The sequence below is a fragment of the Mustela lutreola genome, chromosome 3 (genome assembly GCF_030435805.1).
Source record: "Mustela lutreola isolate mMusLut2 chromosome 3, mMusLut2.pri, whole genome shotgun sequence".
NCBI lineage: Eukaryota > Metazoa > Chordata > Mammalia > Carnivora > Mustelidae > Mustela > Mustela lutreola.
Window position 1 is genome coordinate 51,643,587 of NC_081292.1, and position 18,062 is coordinate 51,661,648.

Sequence of the window (18,062 nt, forward strand, 5' to 3'; positions counted from 1 at the left end):
ATTTTAATAATATGACTTTTGGTTATATTCATTGCATCACAATCATTAGAGAAAATAAACTTGGTAAGATCTCAATCTACACTATATATTATAAATGAATAATTTGTTAGGTTCATCCTGAGAATATACCACTCTAGGTTGAACTCTCTTTTTTTTGAACTCTATTTTTAAAAGTATATATGTTTGTAAAAACATTTTTTAAAAACAGTGTAAGTACCAAAGAAGATAAAATTTGGTTCTGAAGCCGGAAATTAACAAAAATGTGCTCTGAATTGTTTTTAAAATCCTCAAATGAATCAATTGATTCATTATAAACAGAAATGATTTGTGCCTAATATTTGCATCTTCAAAGGAAATTATTGCAAATGGTTCCACTGCAGTCAGGAGTGCACAAAGGAAATGTAGCAGTTTTTTGGTCTAAAGAGCTTGGAGAGTCCCAAAGAAATGACTTCCCTTTGAGAGATATTTGTATTTAAGATTAGGCAGTGTACCTTAACATCTAGATAAAAGACATCCAGATAAATATATATATATATATATATATATATATATATATATAAATCGAGCATATGGAAAAAATTTGAGTGGAAAATGCATTAAATTATATTTTCTGACTAACTTATTTCACTCTGCATAATACACTCTAGCTCCATCCCTATCATTGCAAATGGCAAGACTTCATTCTTTTCTATGGCTGAGGAATATGCCATTGTATTTACATATCACCTCTACTTTATCCATTCATCAATCAGTGGACATTTGGGCTCTTTCCATAATTTGGCTATTGTTGATAATGTTGCTATAAACATCAGGGTGCATATATCCCTTTGACTCAGTATTTGGGGTAAATGCCAAGCAGTGCAATTGCTGGATCATAGAGTAGTTCTATTTTTTTTTTTAAGATTTTATTTATTTATTTGACAGACAGAGATCACAAGTAGGCAGAGAGGCAGGCAGAGAGAGAGAGGAGGAAGCAGGCTCTCCGCGGAGCAGACAGCCCGATGCAGGACTCGATCCCAGGACCCTGGGATCATGACCTCAGCCGAAGGCAGAGGCTTTAACCCACTGAGCCACCCAGGCAACCCTAGAGTAGTTCTATTTTTAACTTTTTGAGAGATCTCCATACTGTTTTCCAGGGTGGCTGTACCAGTTTGCATTCCCACCAACAGTATAAGAGTGTTCCCCTTTCGGGGCACCTGGGTGGCTCAGTGGGTTAAGCCTCTGCCTTCGGCTCAGGTCATGATCTCAGGGTCCTGGGATCGAGTCCCGCATCGGGCTCTCTGCTCAGCAAGGAGCCTGCTTCCCCCTCTCTCTCCACCTGCCTCTCTGCCTATTTGTGATCTCTCTCTTTCTGTGTCAAGTAAATAAATAAAATATTTTTAAAAATTTTAAAAAAAAGAGTGCCCCCCTTTCTCCTCAGCCTTGCCAGCATCTGTTGTTTCCTGTGTTTTGTGGAATTTAAGAAACAGGACAGATGAGCATTGATGGAAAAGAGAGAGAGGCAAACCATAAAACAGACTCTTAACTACATAGAACAAACTGAGAGTTGATGGAGGGAGGTGGGTGGGGGATGGATTAAATGGGTGATGGGTATTAAGTAGGGCACTTTTGATGAGCCCTGGGTGTATATATAAGTGGTGAATTAATAGATTCAACTCCTAAAACTAATATTGCACTATATGCTAACTGGAATTTAATTAAAAACTTGAAATCAACAAACAACCTAAAATAATGGCCTAATGGTATGTATATATATATACATACTATATACATGTATATGTATGTATATATATATACATACATACAATTTAAAAGAAATATATATATATATTTCTTTTAAATTAATTGAGTATTTTTTTTTCCTTAAGGAAGGGCTAAAGGCTGGGTTGCTGTGGTTTGTTTTTGTGATTTATCCGTGAATATTCAAACTCCGGAAAGCAAAAATAGAGTTAAATGATGACTATTTACTCAAAGATAACTTTTGTGTCAAAGTCTCACAGAGAAGTGACAATGTGGTAGATATTTCTATTAATTACATGGTAATACCAGTAGATGTGCTGTTTAAAGACTGTCAGAGTTATCACCTGGAGAGCACTTTCCTGCAGTAGCTCTGGAATTTGTTGAGGAATGCATCTGGAAACACACAACTGTTTTGCAATTGATATAATTAAGAGTCTTGGATTGAATAAGCCATGCTTAAATCCTACAGCTTCAAAAATGTTTGTTGTATGTACAATGAAGTTCAGAGCATTTACAGTATTCTTTTGGAGACTTAGTATTCTTTATTATGCCTGATCTTTTGAAACTATATGTTTGTAGATTTTTCTTCCAGCATAAAAAGCAAAAGCCCTTATTAGTAAATGTGGTTGAATTAAATACAGAATCCTTTCAGGAAGTGATAAATAAATCACAGCAACAAGAACTTCCTTTGTAATTTCTGCCTAGTCATGAAGGGTCAGGATTTGGTGTTAGTATTTGACCTAATCTCTCTCCTTCACACAGGGGATTTTGTTTTGTTTTGTTTTGTTTTTTTCTTGTGCACAGGTATGCTAAAAGGGAAAGTAATCATCCCAACCAGTAGATGCTTAAATAAAAAATAGACATCTCCTAGGGTCACCTAAGTGTCAAGTCTGTTAACTGTCCAACTCTTGGTTTCAGCTCTGGTCCTGATGTCAGAGTCCTGATGTTAGAATCATGATTTCAGTGTGGTGAGATTGATCCCCATGTCAGGCTTCATACTCAAGTTGGATCTGCATAAGACTCACTCTCCTCCCTCTACCCTCCTCTAAAATAAATAAATAAATCTTAAAAAAAGCAAAAAAAAGTTAACATCTCTTTACCCAGATACAATAACTATCTATCACATGGACAAGCCAAAGATTCTTATTCATTTCTTGGTAAAATATTTGAAGCTTCTAAAGCAACCCCACCATAATCATTGTTGATCTCATATTTGACATGTAAAATGGAGGAAACAAAGAAAAAAAAAATGAGAGGCAGATATTTTGTGTTCTGAGATGGTGTTCTGGTAGGGAAAAATAATTGATATTCTTTTTTTTTAAGATTTTATTTATTTATTTGACAGACAAGAGATCACAAGTAGGTAGAGAAGCAGGCAGAGAGAGAGAGGGAAGCAGGCTCCCTGCGGAGCAGAGAGCCAGATGTGGGCTCAATCCCAGGGCCCTGGGATCGTGACCTGAGCCAAAGGCAGAGGCTTAACCCACTGAGCCACCCAGACACCCCAATAATTGATATTTTTGATGTAGCTTTATTCCAACCTAGTTATTTTATTTAAAACAAAACCATTCCTTGTTTAGCATATGCCATTTGAATTTCTCTTCAGAATTAGGATATTGTTGTTAAAAATGGTGCTTGGCCAATTATTTGTTAATCTGTCTAGGGGAAGTAATTGCTTCTCTAATTACTAGCAGATTGGGAAGGGCCAGTGAAGCTACCAGTTGCTAGCCTTTCTACACTTGGGAACTACTGCTGCCATTAAACATTAACAATCTTCTGCTAAAAGGAACTAGGAAGATAGCATTCCTTATAATTACAGTTAGCACCCAATGGGCAAAGTGTTCTAAGGAAACAATCAATCTTTTTGTCTCTCTCACATTTTAAAATTCTTTTGCTAATTTGTCAAAGATTAGTTGACCATAGAGTTGAGTGTTTATTTTTGGAGTCTCTATTCTGTTCCATTGGTCTATGTGCCTGTTTTTGTGCCAATACCATGCTGTCTTCGTGATCGCAGGTTTGTAATATAGCTTGAAGTTAGGCAACATGATGCCTTCAGCTTTGTTTTTATTTTTCATTTTTCCCTTGGTGATTCAGAGTTTTTTCTGGCTCCATACAAATTTTAGTATTTTTTGTTTAATATCCAAACATGGAAAAAATGTTTCTTCAATAGGTGGTGCTGGAGGGGTGCCTGGGTGGCTCAGTGGGTTAAAGCCTCTGCCTTAGGCTCAGGTCATGATGCCAGGGTGCTGGGAAAATAAAACAGCTTCATATGGAAGAATGAAATTGAACCATTCCCTTACACCATACACAAAGATAAACTCAAAATGGATGAAAGACCTCAATGTGAGACAAGAATCCATCAGAATCCTAGAGGAGAACATAGGCAGTTACCTCTTCGACATAGACCATGGCAACTTCTTTCAAGACACATCTCCAAAGGCAAGTGAAACAAAAGCAAAAATGGACTTTTGAGACCTCATCAAGATAGAAAGCTTCTGCACAGCAGAGGAAACAGTCAGCAAAACTAAGAGGCAGCCGCAGAATGGGAGAAGATATTTGCAAATGACGTTATAGATAAAGGGCTGATATCCAAGATCTATAAAGAACTTCTCAAACTCATCACTCAAAAAACTAATAATCAGTCAAAAAATTGTGCAGAAGACATGAACAGACACTTCTCTAAAAAAGATATACAAATAGCTAGCAGACACATGAAAAAGTGTTCAACATCACTAGCCATTAGGAAAATAAAAATCACAGCCACAATGAGATATCGCCTTATACCATTTAGAATGAAAATTAACAAAACAGGAAACAACAAATGTTGAAAAGGATGTGGAGAAAGGGGAACCCTCCTGCACTATTGGTGGTAATGCAAGTTGGTAGAGCCACTCTGGAAAACAGCATGGAGGTTCCTCAAGATGTTAAGAATAGAGTTACCCTACAACCCAGCAACTGAACTACTGGGTATTTACCCCAAAGATATATATATAGTGAAAAGAAGAAGCACATGCATCCCAAAGTTCATAGCAACAATGTTCACAATAGCCAAACTGTGGAAGGAGCCAAGATGCCCTTCAACAGATGAGTGCCCTTCAAAGAAGATACATATACACACTGGAATATTATTCAGCCATCAGAAATGATGATTATCCACCATTTGCATTGACATGGATGGAACTGGAGGGGAATATGTTAAGTGAAGTAAGTCAAACAGAGAAAGACAATTATCAGATGGTTTCACTTATATGTGGAACGGACAATAGGGGAAGGGAGGGAAATCCAAAGGGGGGTAAATCAGAAAGGGAGATGAACCATGAGAAACTATGGATCCTGAGAAAAAATCTGGGGGTTTCAGAGGCGAGAAGGATGGAGAGAGGGGATAATAGGGTGATGGTTATTGAGGAGGGCATGTGCTGTGATGAGCACTGGGTATTATACTTAACTAATGAATCACTGAACACTGCATCAAGGACTAATTATGTACTATACAGTGGTTAACTGAACTTAAGAAAAGAAAGAAGAAAGAAAGAAAGAAAGAAAGAAAGAAAGAAAGAAAGAAAGAAAGAAAGAAAGAAAGAAAGAAAGAAAACACACAGATGGTTACCGGAGGGGAGGTGGAGGAGAGATGGGTGAAATAGGTGATGGGGATTAGGGAGTACACTTGTTCTGGTGACCACTGGGTGTTTTATGGAAGTACTGAATCACCGTATTGTGCATCTGAAACTAATAACTGGAATTTAAGTAAAAATTTTAGAAAAAGAAGGGAAAAAACTCATTCACAGTAATAAGGGGGGATAAAATGGCATACCTAATGTATATGCTTTTTCTTGCTGCATAACAAATTAAAATAAACTTAGGGGCTTAAAACAAAAAGAAAATATAGAGACAGATGGATGCATTTTGAGCCCAAAATGTCTGAAAAGAAAGAAAACATTAAGTGGAAGATGTGACCTGATCTTAAGTAAAAACCACATGTTACTATCATCATTAACAATGACTTGTAAATCATTTTGTTTGAAATACAAATACTAAACATCTGTATACAAGGGTAATGTATGAAAATAAAAATGCCTTGTGTTTATCATAAAAAGAAATTTAAAAAATTCTTTTGCTGAGTCAAATTTTATGTCTATTTTAAATTAATTACTCTTCTGTAAAATTGATAAAAGAAAGGGTACCTGTGGAGGAGGTCACCAAGAGGGCATGACCACACCAACAACGTGTGACCACCAGTGGACCCATGAGTTGGATGAGGGCAATCAGAGAGGCTCCTTGCCTCCCTCCTGTCCTCCGAATGTACATTTGTCCTAAGACTCCCATAATAGCAGATATTTCAAAGATATAGACTGAGAGAGTAAAATGCTGTTGAAATTATCTGTACTAAATGTATAACTGAACCCAGTTGAAATCTCTACATACACTTTTAAAACTTTTGAGATTTTGGCAGTGAGTCCAGAAGTCTATTCATCTTGTGGACACCCAATGTGAGCCTTCTATGCACGTTCACTTGTTTTATCAAATCTGCAATTTACCAATCTGAAATGGCCCACTTCTTTCTTCTGTCTCTTCCAGACCTCAGTGTATGGGGCCAATTTCAGATTTACTCAGGGAATTCCCAAGGTTGCAAACCAATAGTACCCTTTTCTGAACCACTATCATTTCTCTCTTACAGGGTAATTTTATACCTTTCCTTTCTTAAGGATAACCACCACTGTTAATTTAGTGTGTATTTTTTCTTTCAACTTATTTATTTATATATTATCTATCTATATTTGTGTGTATATGTATACAAGTTAGGTACACATATATACTTATATATGCATATAGCAAATATATGCTCATATATGTTTGCATAACCTTTCATTACATATTTGCATTATTTTTTATGAGTAGGATCAAGTCATATGGATCATTCCAAAACCTTATCATGTAAAAAATATGCCATGGGGGTCATTCCAAGTCAATCCATGTAATACTTTCTAATGATTATATAATATTCTATACAATGGATACTGCATATTTAATAATTCTTCTATTGGTGATCATTAGGCTATCTCCAGTTACTTATTAATATACACAAGGATGTAACAAGCATTTTGTTAGGTAGTTACTGTGTATCTGAGCACATATTTTTCCAGAAAGGGGATTCATAGTGAAACTGCTGAGTTAAGGAATGCATACACAGAAGATAAAAAATACCAAGGTATTTTTTAAAGTTTCTATGAATTGTTGCTTCTACTAGAGTGCATGGGATTATCCATCTCTTACATTCTCACTGTTGTTCAAAGTGATACATATAACTTATTTTAAATTTCTACCAATTCAAAGGGTGGCAAATATTTCTTGGTTGATTTAACTTTCCAAATGACTATGGGAATTAGAAACATTTGTATTTTCTTATTAATTACTTATAGTTCTCTCTTTTTAAATTGTCTACTCAGACTCTGCCCATTTTGTCTTCTTAATTTGGACTTTTTTAGCATCTCTGTAAATGAATATTATATGTATATTAAATAGATTCTGGGCTTTTACTAGATGTACTCTGTGATCTGAAATATGACTGAATTTTCAATTTGGCTCCTGTATACTTGAAAGACTGCTTAGTGTCTAAATAAGTCTATCTCTTTAAATAACTATATTCTGGGGTGCCCGGTGGCTCAGTGAGTTAAAGCCTCTGCCTTGGCTCAGGTCATGATCCCAGGGTCCTGGGATCGGGCCCCACATCTGGCTCTCTGCTCAGCAGGGAGCCTGCTTTCTCCTCTCTCTCTGCCTGCCTCTCTGCCTACTTGTGATCTCTGTCTGTCAAATAAGTAAATAAAAAATCTTAAAAAAAATAACTATATTCTTCTAATTGTAGCTTATAGCCACATTATATACATACTAAGACCAAAGGTAGTCTTTGAGGGAATTGTTGAAGTTAAAGCTCTAGGAGAGTAGTAGAATTTAAGAAACTGCTGTAGGAAATGACAGAACAATGAGGAACTAGATTTGGCTTGAAGCAGCTCTGATAGCTGACTATACCCTCATGACTATGTAATGTTGGAGATCCATAAGCAAAGCCCTAGTCAAAGAACGCACGTAGAAGAATATGTGGGGTATAGGCAAACTCAGCAATATTAGAATTGTGAACATATGCAATGGTGATGACCCAGCTACTGAAAAACTGCAACCAAGTAATTATGATTGGATCAACAGCAAGAATCACATCAATGTGAAACAGTATATTCTGAGATAGGGAATCTCCACTCACTTGTTGGACAAATCAGAGCATGTGGTGATTTATTGCTGAATTGTATATTAATCCTAATACATTTTCACCATCAGATAAAAGAGCCTAACTGAAAAATATTGTGTGAGGAAAATGAAGTCTACATGATTAAATAAGCTTAGCGATAGGGAGCTGTGAATTGTTTTCTTGTGCGTCTTTATGATAAAGGGACTGAGATTCTCAGTAAGGGCCTCTCTTGGGGAAGATAGGAATTTCATAACTCCAAAAAGAACAAAAATTACACCCATGCTTCCAGTAGCCCTGTGGGCTTTTGTAAGTAAGAAGACAGTGACTTTGTTTAAAGAATGGTAATAATACTGGTTTGGTAAACTTTTTCCCTCCTGAAATAAGTTTTGTTACATCATGTCAGCAACTAAGGGATATACTCTCTTGCATTTATGATGATAGTCTTCTTGGTATATTCTCAGTATGCCCTAGCCAAAGAATCATAAAAGGCAAATTTTAGTACTGCTAGAAATTGAAACATCCATATTTACTGAAAGTGTGGGGTTGCTCTAACTAAAGTATTTCTGTGTTTTAGGTAAAAATGCAAGGTAGAAGGAGGAAGGGGAAAAGTATTTAAGAAAGCCTCTCAAAATGTGTAATAAAAACGTGGAAAAATTCATTGCAGAATCCAACCAATGATTATTATAAACATTCAATCAAAAGTCAATTTATTTATTTTATTCACCAGAATTCTTTAAAAAAAATAGTTCAGGGCGCCTGGGTGGCTCAGTGGGTTAAGCCGCTGCCTTCGGCTCAGGTCATGATCTCAGGGTGCTGGGATCGAGTCCCGCATCGGGCTCTCTGCTCAGCAGGGAGCCTGCTTCCCTTCCTCTCTCTCTGCCTGCCTCTCTGCCTACTTGTGATCTCTCTCTGTCAAATAAATAAATAAAAATCTAAAAAAAAAAAAAAAAAAAAAAATAGTTCAATTACCATGTGGAAATATTTGTCAGTGAATTTTCTGAAGAGTTTAACCTCTGCCAATGAAAATGGAAAACTGGCTCTAATAGTGAGTGAATTCTCACAAGGGCCAACGAAGTATCTTTTTTTACATATGATTGCATTTGTATCTTACAAATCTTGGACTAAATTATAGCTATCATTTCTCTTAAACCTCATCCAAAAATAGATTTAAATTGCCTCGGGTCTTTTTATTGTAAGTGCAAAATACACATTTATTTTTCTCCACATCTTGCAGAGAGGTAGAGGTCAATGGGAAAAGGAAAAAAAGATGTATGTATTCTAAGATACTTGAATAAACTTGCTCGTATCTCTATCTATTTATACTGCACTTGAATTGATGAAATTTCACAGTATAGAGATTTAAATAGCTAGATAATTATGCAAATGAGTTGTCATGTTCAGGTATGCTATCTTTCCAGATTTTTTGAAGATTGTGTACATTGGTAAAGCTAAAGAATGCACAATGGGGATCATTGTCTTCTCTCTGTCAAAATGCATGTTTTAAGGGGAGTAACCAGTTGAATATTATCAATTCAGTGCTAGAAGCAGCTGCAGTATGCCTTTATGGAACACCATAAATTCAAATTAATTAATCCAAAATGAATTACAAATTATTTTTGTAAACTACACATTGATCCTTAAGGGTTATTTAAACAGCTGAACTTGATGTCATTTGCCCCATCTGCCACAACAGATGCTTTATTCCAATATGAATATTAAATGAATTTTGAAGGCAATTTCCATAATTGCAAGAAACATTTACAAAATAAAGAAAAGATGATAGTTTTCCTGATGATTGGAATCCTTTTTAATGTATTTTATCATGAAAGGTATGAAAAATATAAAGCATAAGACAAATCTAAGTTTAACTGCAGAACAGAAGGACGGAAAGTACATTTCATAAACATAATCTTAGTGTCACCTTTTTCCATGGATTATTTCACCACTTTGACATCACACCACACATTATTCTTACAATATTTTGATTGAATTCACTACTTTTTTTCCAAATGACCCATTTCAAGCTTTTCTACCATGTGTTTCTTTTAGACTCATATTTTTCTTTCATTTTTGATAAAACCATTGGAAAAAATCAGATTTGGCATAAGGTTACTCAAAATCTCTTTTCAATGAGAAAATACTCAAAGTCTCATATTACCATATTGGTTTCCAAGGATTGATTACTAACTAAGAGATTTAAGACACAGGGTGAACAAAAACTGTAGAGTGAAAAATATAAGGTAAACGGATTGAAGAAATACATGGGAAGAATGATTCCTATGTGAGAACAGATTAAGGATGAAGGAACAGCTGTGGAACAGGTGAACAAGGAGCTCTTAATTGTAGCACTGATTGTGGTGGCAGTGATTTGGTGGCAAGCTCTTATCTCTCACCAAGAGAAATGGTAGCTATAATGTGGTAGATGGGCACTAGGCTGGGCTAATTAGTCCTCACAAGACCCTTTCATGTTTCTTATTTTGAAATTTCCCAGTCTTGCTGCTAGGACCAGGCACTATTTATGGTCTTGTGGTAGTGCCAAGTACTACTATGTCTAATCTTTTGGGTTATTCTTTCTCAAGCACTGAGTAGTTTTCTCATGTGCATTTGCTGATCAGTGCTTGCCTGAATTCTCAAGGGGGGCCATCTGTAGTTCTCTGGGGTTCTTTCTCTATGCAGCTCTCTCCAATCTGATGTTCTGGCTTACAAAGTCTAGTCACCTTGGCCTCCTTGGAGTCTCAGCTCTGTCTCTTCAATTTGGACAGTCTCATCCACTTGGATCCCTCCCCTCTGCACCACCCCCCACACCACAGGATGGAAACTCTCTTATTAAGAAAGCAATCTTGGGGCGCCTGGGTGGCTCAGTGGATTAAGCCGCTGCCTTCGGGTCAGGTCATGATCTCAGGGTCCTGGGATCGAGTCCCGCATCGGGCTCTCTGCTCAGCAGGGAGCCTGCTTCCCTCTCTCTCTCTCTCTGGCTGCCTCTCTGTCTACTTGTGATTTCTCTCTGTCAAATAAATAAATTAAAAAAAAAAAAGAAAGAAAGAAAGAAAGCAATCTTGGGGGACACCTAGGTGGCTCAGTTGGTTAAGCAGCTGTCTTCGGCTCAGGTCATGATCCCAGCGTCCTGGGATCGAGTCCCACATGGGGCTCCTTGCTCAGCAGGGAGCCTGCTTCTCCCTCTGCCTCTGCCTGGCATTCTGTCTGCCTGTGCTCGCTCCCTATCTCTCTCTGATAAATAAATAAAATCTTAAAAAAAAAAAAAAGAAAGAAAGCAATCTTGGTTGTGGAGCATAACAAATAGCATGGAGGACAAAGGGAGTTAGAGAGGAGAAGGAAGTTGAGGGAAATTGGAAGGGGAGGTGAACCACGAGAGACTATGGACTCTGAAAAATAATCTGAGGTGTTTGAAGGGGCGGGGAGGGGTGGGAGGTTGGGGTACCAGGTGGTGGGTACTATAGAGGGCATGGATTGCATGGAGCACTGGGTGTGGTGCAAAAACAATGAATACTGTTATGCTGAAAATAAATTTAAAAAAATTTAAAAAAGAAAAAAAAGAAACAATCTTGGGCAGTCATAAGTCTCACCTTATTTTTCCCCAGTTTTTCAAGGGTCACTATACTTTATTGCCTGATATCTTATGTTTAGATAAGTATTATTTCAAATGTATTTTCTGCCTTTTTAGGTTGCTTCAGATGAGAAGATAACATGGAGTCCATGTTATTTCATCTTGGCCAAAAGTACAAAATCTCCAGGTATAAAGTTTTTAAGCTTTCCAGAACCTTTCTAGTACTCAGATCCCAAGGGTTTTTGAGGGAAAAATCTTGATGTCACTTTATAAATATTTGAAGCCAGCAGTGAATTGAATCTAACTAAAAGTCAATAAACCCTAGAAGCACCTCCACCAAAGATTAAATGAACACATCCCCCAACACTAGTGACCTGACCAAAAAAAACCACAAAAAAACAAAAAATAAAAAACATTTTGGTGGGATAAATATTATTTACCTAATGTTCTTATGCACTATAAAAAAATTATGTTTACATGAAAAAGCAAGACCATGCCTATATGGTCAATGGATTAAATAGTCAATAGGAACATATACAGAAACTAGCCAGATTTTGTCATTTAAATTGTGGAAGAATTTAAACCTACTTTAAAATAACCATGATAATTATATTTTAAATAATCTGGTGAAAGGAGAACAAATGCAGGCACAGATAGGAATTTCAGAAAAGTGATGAAAATCCTAAAATTTATATGGTAATGAAAGCTATAAAGAATAGCAAAAACAATGCTGAATAATTAAAACTGACAGACTTAAATGCCTCACTTAAGGATTGCTGTAATGCTACAATTATCAAGACAGTGTGTTACTAGCATAGGGATAAGCACAGAAATCAAAGGAACACAATGAGAGTTAAGGAATAGCCCCACAGGTATTAGTCAAGAAAATTTTTCAACAAAGGCACTAGTTCAATTCCTGGAAAATGGAAAGATTTTATCAATGAAACACGTGGATATCTATATGGAAAGTTTCTAATTAAGCTGGCTAGTCACCCATACACAATTATTACTTTGAGATGGGCCTTATGCCCAAATACGAAAGTTAGAACCATAAACTTAAACATAAAAACCAAAACTATAACATTTCTAGAGGAAAGGATTAGGGAGCATCTTCACAGCCTTGGGGATGGGCAAAGTTTTCTTTAAACAGTACATTTAAAGCCCTCATGAAAGAGAACAAATGAAAAATAAAACCTAATTCCAATAAAAATTTTCCTACTAAAAATACACCTTTTGAAAATGAATAGACAAGTTACAGACTGGTAAGATATGCATATTATATATTCCTATGCACAATATATAAAGGACTCCCTTAAAAATAAAAGAAAATCTATTTAAATATGTGCAAAATAAGCAACCAAAGACAGAAAATATACCAATGTCTAATCAGTACATGAACTATGCTCCACATTATCAGCAATTAGAGAAATGTATTTTACTTATTTATTTTTAAAATTTAATTTATTCATTTCTAGTGTTCAATAATTCATTAGTTGCATACAACACCCAGTGCTCATCACCATATGTGCCCTCCATAATACTGATATATTGAGAAATGCATTTTAAACATCAAAATAAGGGCAGCTGGGTGGCTGAGTGGGTTGAGCCTTGACTCTTGGTTGCAGCTCAGATTATGATTTCATGGATGGCAGGATCTAGCTCCTCATCCAGTCTGTGCTCAGCTGGAAGTCTGCATGAAGACTGTCTTCCTCTGTCCCTCCTCCATCTAGCTCTCTCTCTCTCTTTCTCTCGCAAATAAATAAATAAATAAATAATTCTTAAAAACAAACAAGACAAAACAAAACACTCTCTTATACCCTCTAGCATGGCCAGAAAGTACACATGCACACACACAATATAACATGGTAAAGTACTGGAACAAGTAGACTCTCACACGTTGCTGGTCAATATATAATAAAATGATTCATTCACAATGAGTTTATTATAATGCTAAAAGTAGTTATCCTGTGATACAATATTTCTGCATTTGAGTATTCTAAGCATAGTCAAACTGTATGTCTATAAAAAAAACTTGCACAAGAACATTCAGAGGAGCTGATTTATAATATCCCCAAACTGAAAACAACCCAAATATGCATCAATTTGAGAATATGTAAGAAAAATTAGAGTACGTTCACATAAGGATACAGGACACAGTATAAAAAGAAAAAAATATACTCGTACACACAATGACATGGATACATCTCAAAAACATTACTTTAAGTGATCATACCCTGGAGGTAGGTAGATGATGATGAAAGATGATAAATGATAGATGATGATGATGATTGATAGACAGATGTTATTAAAGTGAATGCTTAAGATCTTTTGTTCATGTTGTGCCATCTTTCTTATATTCAAACCCACTCTAAACTGTACATAACTAATATTTCTCCATCCTATGAAACTTTAAAATCCTCCCTGAAATTTCAGCAATTCTTTGAAACAGAATTAATTCTTAATGCTATTTGTTCTTCGGTTCATCAACTACAATCATTTCAGAGCCCCATTTGTTGTTGTTGTTTAAAAAACTGGAAAGTTATGGTGGGACCTATAAGTGGAATGCTGTTTATTACTCTGTCATTCCAAAAAAAGCCATATCAAAAGGGAGTAAATTAGATTAAAAAAAGTTTAAGATTAAAAAATAGTCTGAAGATAATTTCCCAATAAGGGATAGTGTTGCCCGGTCCTTGGGCACCTGGGTGGCTCAGTGGGTTAAGCCGTTGCCTTCGGCTCAGGTCATGATCTCAGGGTCCTGGGATCGAGTCCCGAGTCGGGCTCTCTGCTCAGCAGAGGGCCTGCTTCCCTTCCTCTCTCTCTGCCTGCCTCTCTGCCTACTTGTGATCTCTCTTTGTCAAATAAATAAATAAAATCTTTAAAAAAAAAAAATAAAACCAGTCCCCATACACAGAGGGCAAAAAGACTGCAAGAAGAGGCAGACTCCAGAGTGTAGGTGGCAGTTTTAATAAACAAAGGAACTTAACGTACAAGGCTGGTTTTAGGCAGCCTCAGACCAGTAGATCTCCTCACTCACCTGCCAGAACCTTAGAAGTTCACCTAGAGGCTTTATCCAGTCATATTTGCTGTTCAGGTAGTCTCAACAACACATCGTTTTCTCATGCCTGAGTCTTTGAAAATGGATCTCTTGAAAATAGCTCCCACTGTGGGAATGGTGGACAGAACGTGCAATGCAGTTCAAGAACAAGGGGTGGTGACTAGTCTCCAAGTCTAGCTGTCCAGGTCTAGCTCGAGGGTCAACCAGAGGCCATGTCTTCTCCAGAACCTCCAACAGGTAAGTCTGTGTGGATTAGAGACTGGTTGTGGCAGATGGGGAGGCTGTCCGCTAAGATCTACTTTCTCTTTTTTCCATATTAATACATTTATTTTTTTCCTTTTTTCTTTCTTTTCTATTTTTTTCCTTCATTAACATGTGATTTATTTATTTATTTTTTAATTATGTTTAAACTGGGATTTAGAGCTCCTAGCTGGCAGCTGCCTTTTCCTGATCTCATTACAGTATGAATTCCCATTGACCATGTCATCCTTAATGACGTATATCACAACACTTAGGATCCTATAGAGAAAAGGCAAGACTCCCTGACTCTAGCTTCCCCCTGCCTACTTGTAAGGAACCTGGATTTGAGATCAACCTACCTGTATAATGGAAATCCTGGAATCTTAGAAATGACATTTATTAAAGACTCGCTCTTTATTTTCATAAATAAATAGATTGAATAGCAAATAAATGAATAAATAAATACATCAATAAATAACTTCCTGGGGTCAACATTATAAGGGGGAATGGGGCAACTTAGAAAAATAAAAATTTCCCCTGTTTGAATCTATCTGTGATTGACCTATGTATAGTATGTTACTGTGGAATTAGGAAATTGTAAATTCAAATCTCAACCCAAGAAGCAAATAGATTTTTTATTGTTTTAACTTCTCTCAACCTCTTATTCCTAATTAGTAAAATCAAGATAATAGTATAATTTAGCTTTGAGATTTAAAAGATCATCACATGGTAGGTAGTTGCCCAAAACATTACAATTCTCTAGCATTCTTTATTGTTCTGTGAATGGTTGACATATTTATCCTATTGATACTGAATATACACCGTGAAGAATCAAATACATGCCTCGTTCTACATCGTCACAAATGGAAGTGGCTGTCAAACAGCTGTGTGCTGCAGGAAACAGCATGCAGGGTGCCAACAATTTGGGTGTGTTCTTACTACCCCTTCGTTGCCTAGGCCTAAAGTGCTTGTTAACGTCCCACTGTTGCAGAGAACTAAGCAGAATGAGTCACTGCAGTTCAGTAATCGAAACTTTACAAAGGGGACCAATCAGAGGACACTGCTGCTTACTGGAGGCTATTACACCGACTTCATGATTACAGTTTTAATGGCTTCCTTCAGTAATAGTTACATCTGATACTTGCTTTATCTCACTTCAAAGTCACTCCTTGCCTGAATGAAACCCAATAAAAGCATCACGTCATTCATTTTAAAATAGGTATTGTCAAATTTACTGAAAGTAGAACAGAAGAAACCGTAGCAAACTGAAAACATCAATCAGCTCCAAATTTATAAACAAAACAACACAATAAAAAACACCTTTGTATTATGATGTAGGTAACCTTGTCAGGTCTGTTTGAAGCTTTTTTAAGAATAAAAATACTTGGGTGCCTGGGTGGCTCAGTTGTTAATCATGTGCCTTCAGCTCAGGTCATGATCCCAGAGTCCTGGGATGGAGTCCCATATTAAGCTTCCTGCTCCTCGGGAAGCCTGCTTCTCCCTCTCCCACTCCCCCTGCTTGTGTTCCCTCTCTCGCTGTATCTTTGTCAAATAAATAAATAAAATCTTTAAAAAAAAAGAATAAAAATATTTGCCTTGTGATGGAGATTAAGGAGTGCGTTTTTTGTGATGAGCACCGGGTGTTGTAGGGAAGTGTTGAATCACTGCATTGTACACCTGAAACTAATATTACACTGCATGTTAACTAACTGGATTTTACATAAAAACTTAAAAAAAAGTCTTGCCTTCAAGATCATTAGACCACATAAAAATAAGGAGAAATTCTTCTATCCTCTCAAATAAATGTATTTTTGCTGAGCATTTACAATATGTAAACAATTCTCTTTGAGACCCTGACTTGAGTGAACAAACATAAAATTTACTGAAAATGGTTCAGTGTGGCTCAGTTCTTCTTCAGAAAAGAAAGTCAATTGACTTCTTGGCTATTATCAAGATGAATGCCTCAGCGTTGAGCTTCGCTACCCAGTTTAGATTTTGGTAAATGTAAGGTCATTCATTTTTTGCGCATTTAACTATAACAAGTTAGAGGCTGTGCTATTCAGATTAAAGATACATATTACCTGTAAACCGAAATGTCATGCAGCAATTAAAGTGAAAAAAAACCTTTTATGTATTGGCAATCTATTTCTATTACTGCTTTAGCTATCTGATTTTTCTAAGGAACTGCAAAGAGCAAGATAGAGCATACTTATGTGACAAGAATATTAATGTTGCTTTCCAGGCATTGTGAAATAGATTTTATAACCAATTTCATAAATAAGTTACTTATTAATGACTTTTTAAAATAATATATATTAAGAATGTATTTTCATTCTTTTTGCCATTATTATTTCCTGGCAATTAGTGAAATGAAAGGTGACAAGACTCTAAGTGAGATTTTACCTGTTCAACATCAAAAGAAATGTGTAAGATCAACCACTATGAAGTCCTAATAATATGCTGTATCAGATTATATTAAGGGAGAGAATATAGCAAAAATACCTGGTCTTGGAAGCCTTCCTCATGGGGATTTCATTGTTATTTCCTTATGCATCTCCTTGAAGCCTCACCACTTTGTTAAGTAATTTTGCCACAAATCTACATCTAAAGGAACTTGATCTTACATTGTTACATTATACTAGATCTTACAATCTTATATTATTAGCTAACTTCCCAGAGTCATGCAGACCATAAAACATCCCAAGATGATCTCGGACCCTGTGTGATTTCACCACCCATTACCACCTATATTGCACAGAACCTGATGTAGTACTGAGAAGAAAGTTTTAATTTTTGTGGTAACAGATGGCCGAAATTTTCCCAAATGTATTGCCAGTCTACTTTTTCCTTTACCTTTCTTTCTCAAGAAATATGTGTCATGAACCAAATTTCCTTTTTTAAAACTTCATGATGATTCATTGGTCCTCCTAGAGCATTCCATAGAATTTTATTTTTATTAAGACTATTTTTTTAGAGTAATGTTCACTGCAAAAATGAAGGAGAAAGTGCAGAGATTTCCCATATACCCCCACAAGCACAGTCCACCCCATTATCAATATTCTCCCTCACTAGAGCAATATATTTATAACAAATGATGTTTTCCTTTTCATTTATATTTATAAATATTTTATTCTTAATTATATTTGATTATATATTCAATTATTTCTTCTTCTTCTGACCCATGTTTTATTTAGAAGTGCATTGTTTGATCTCCACATATTTTGGGA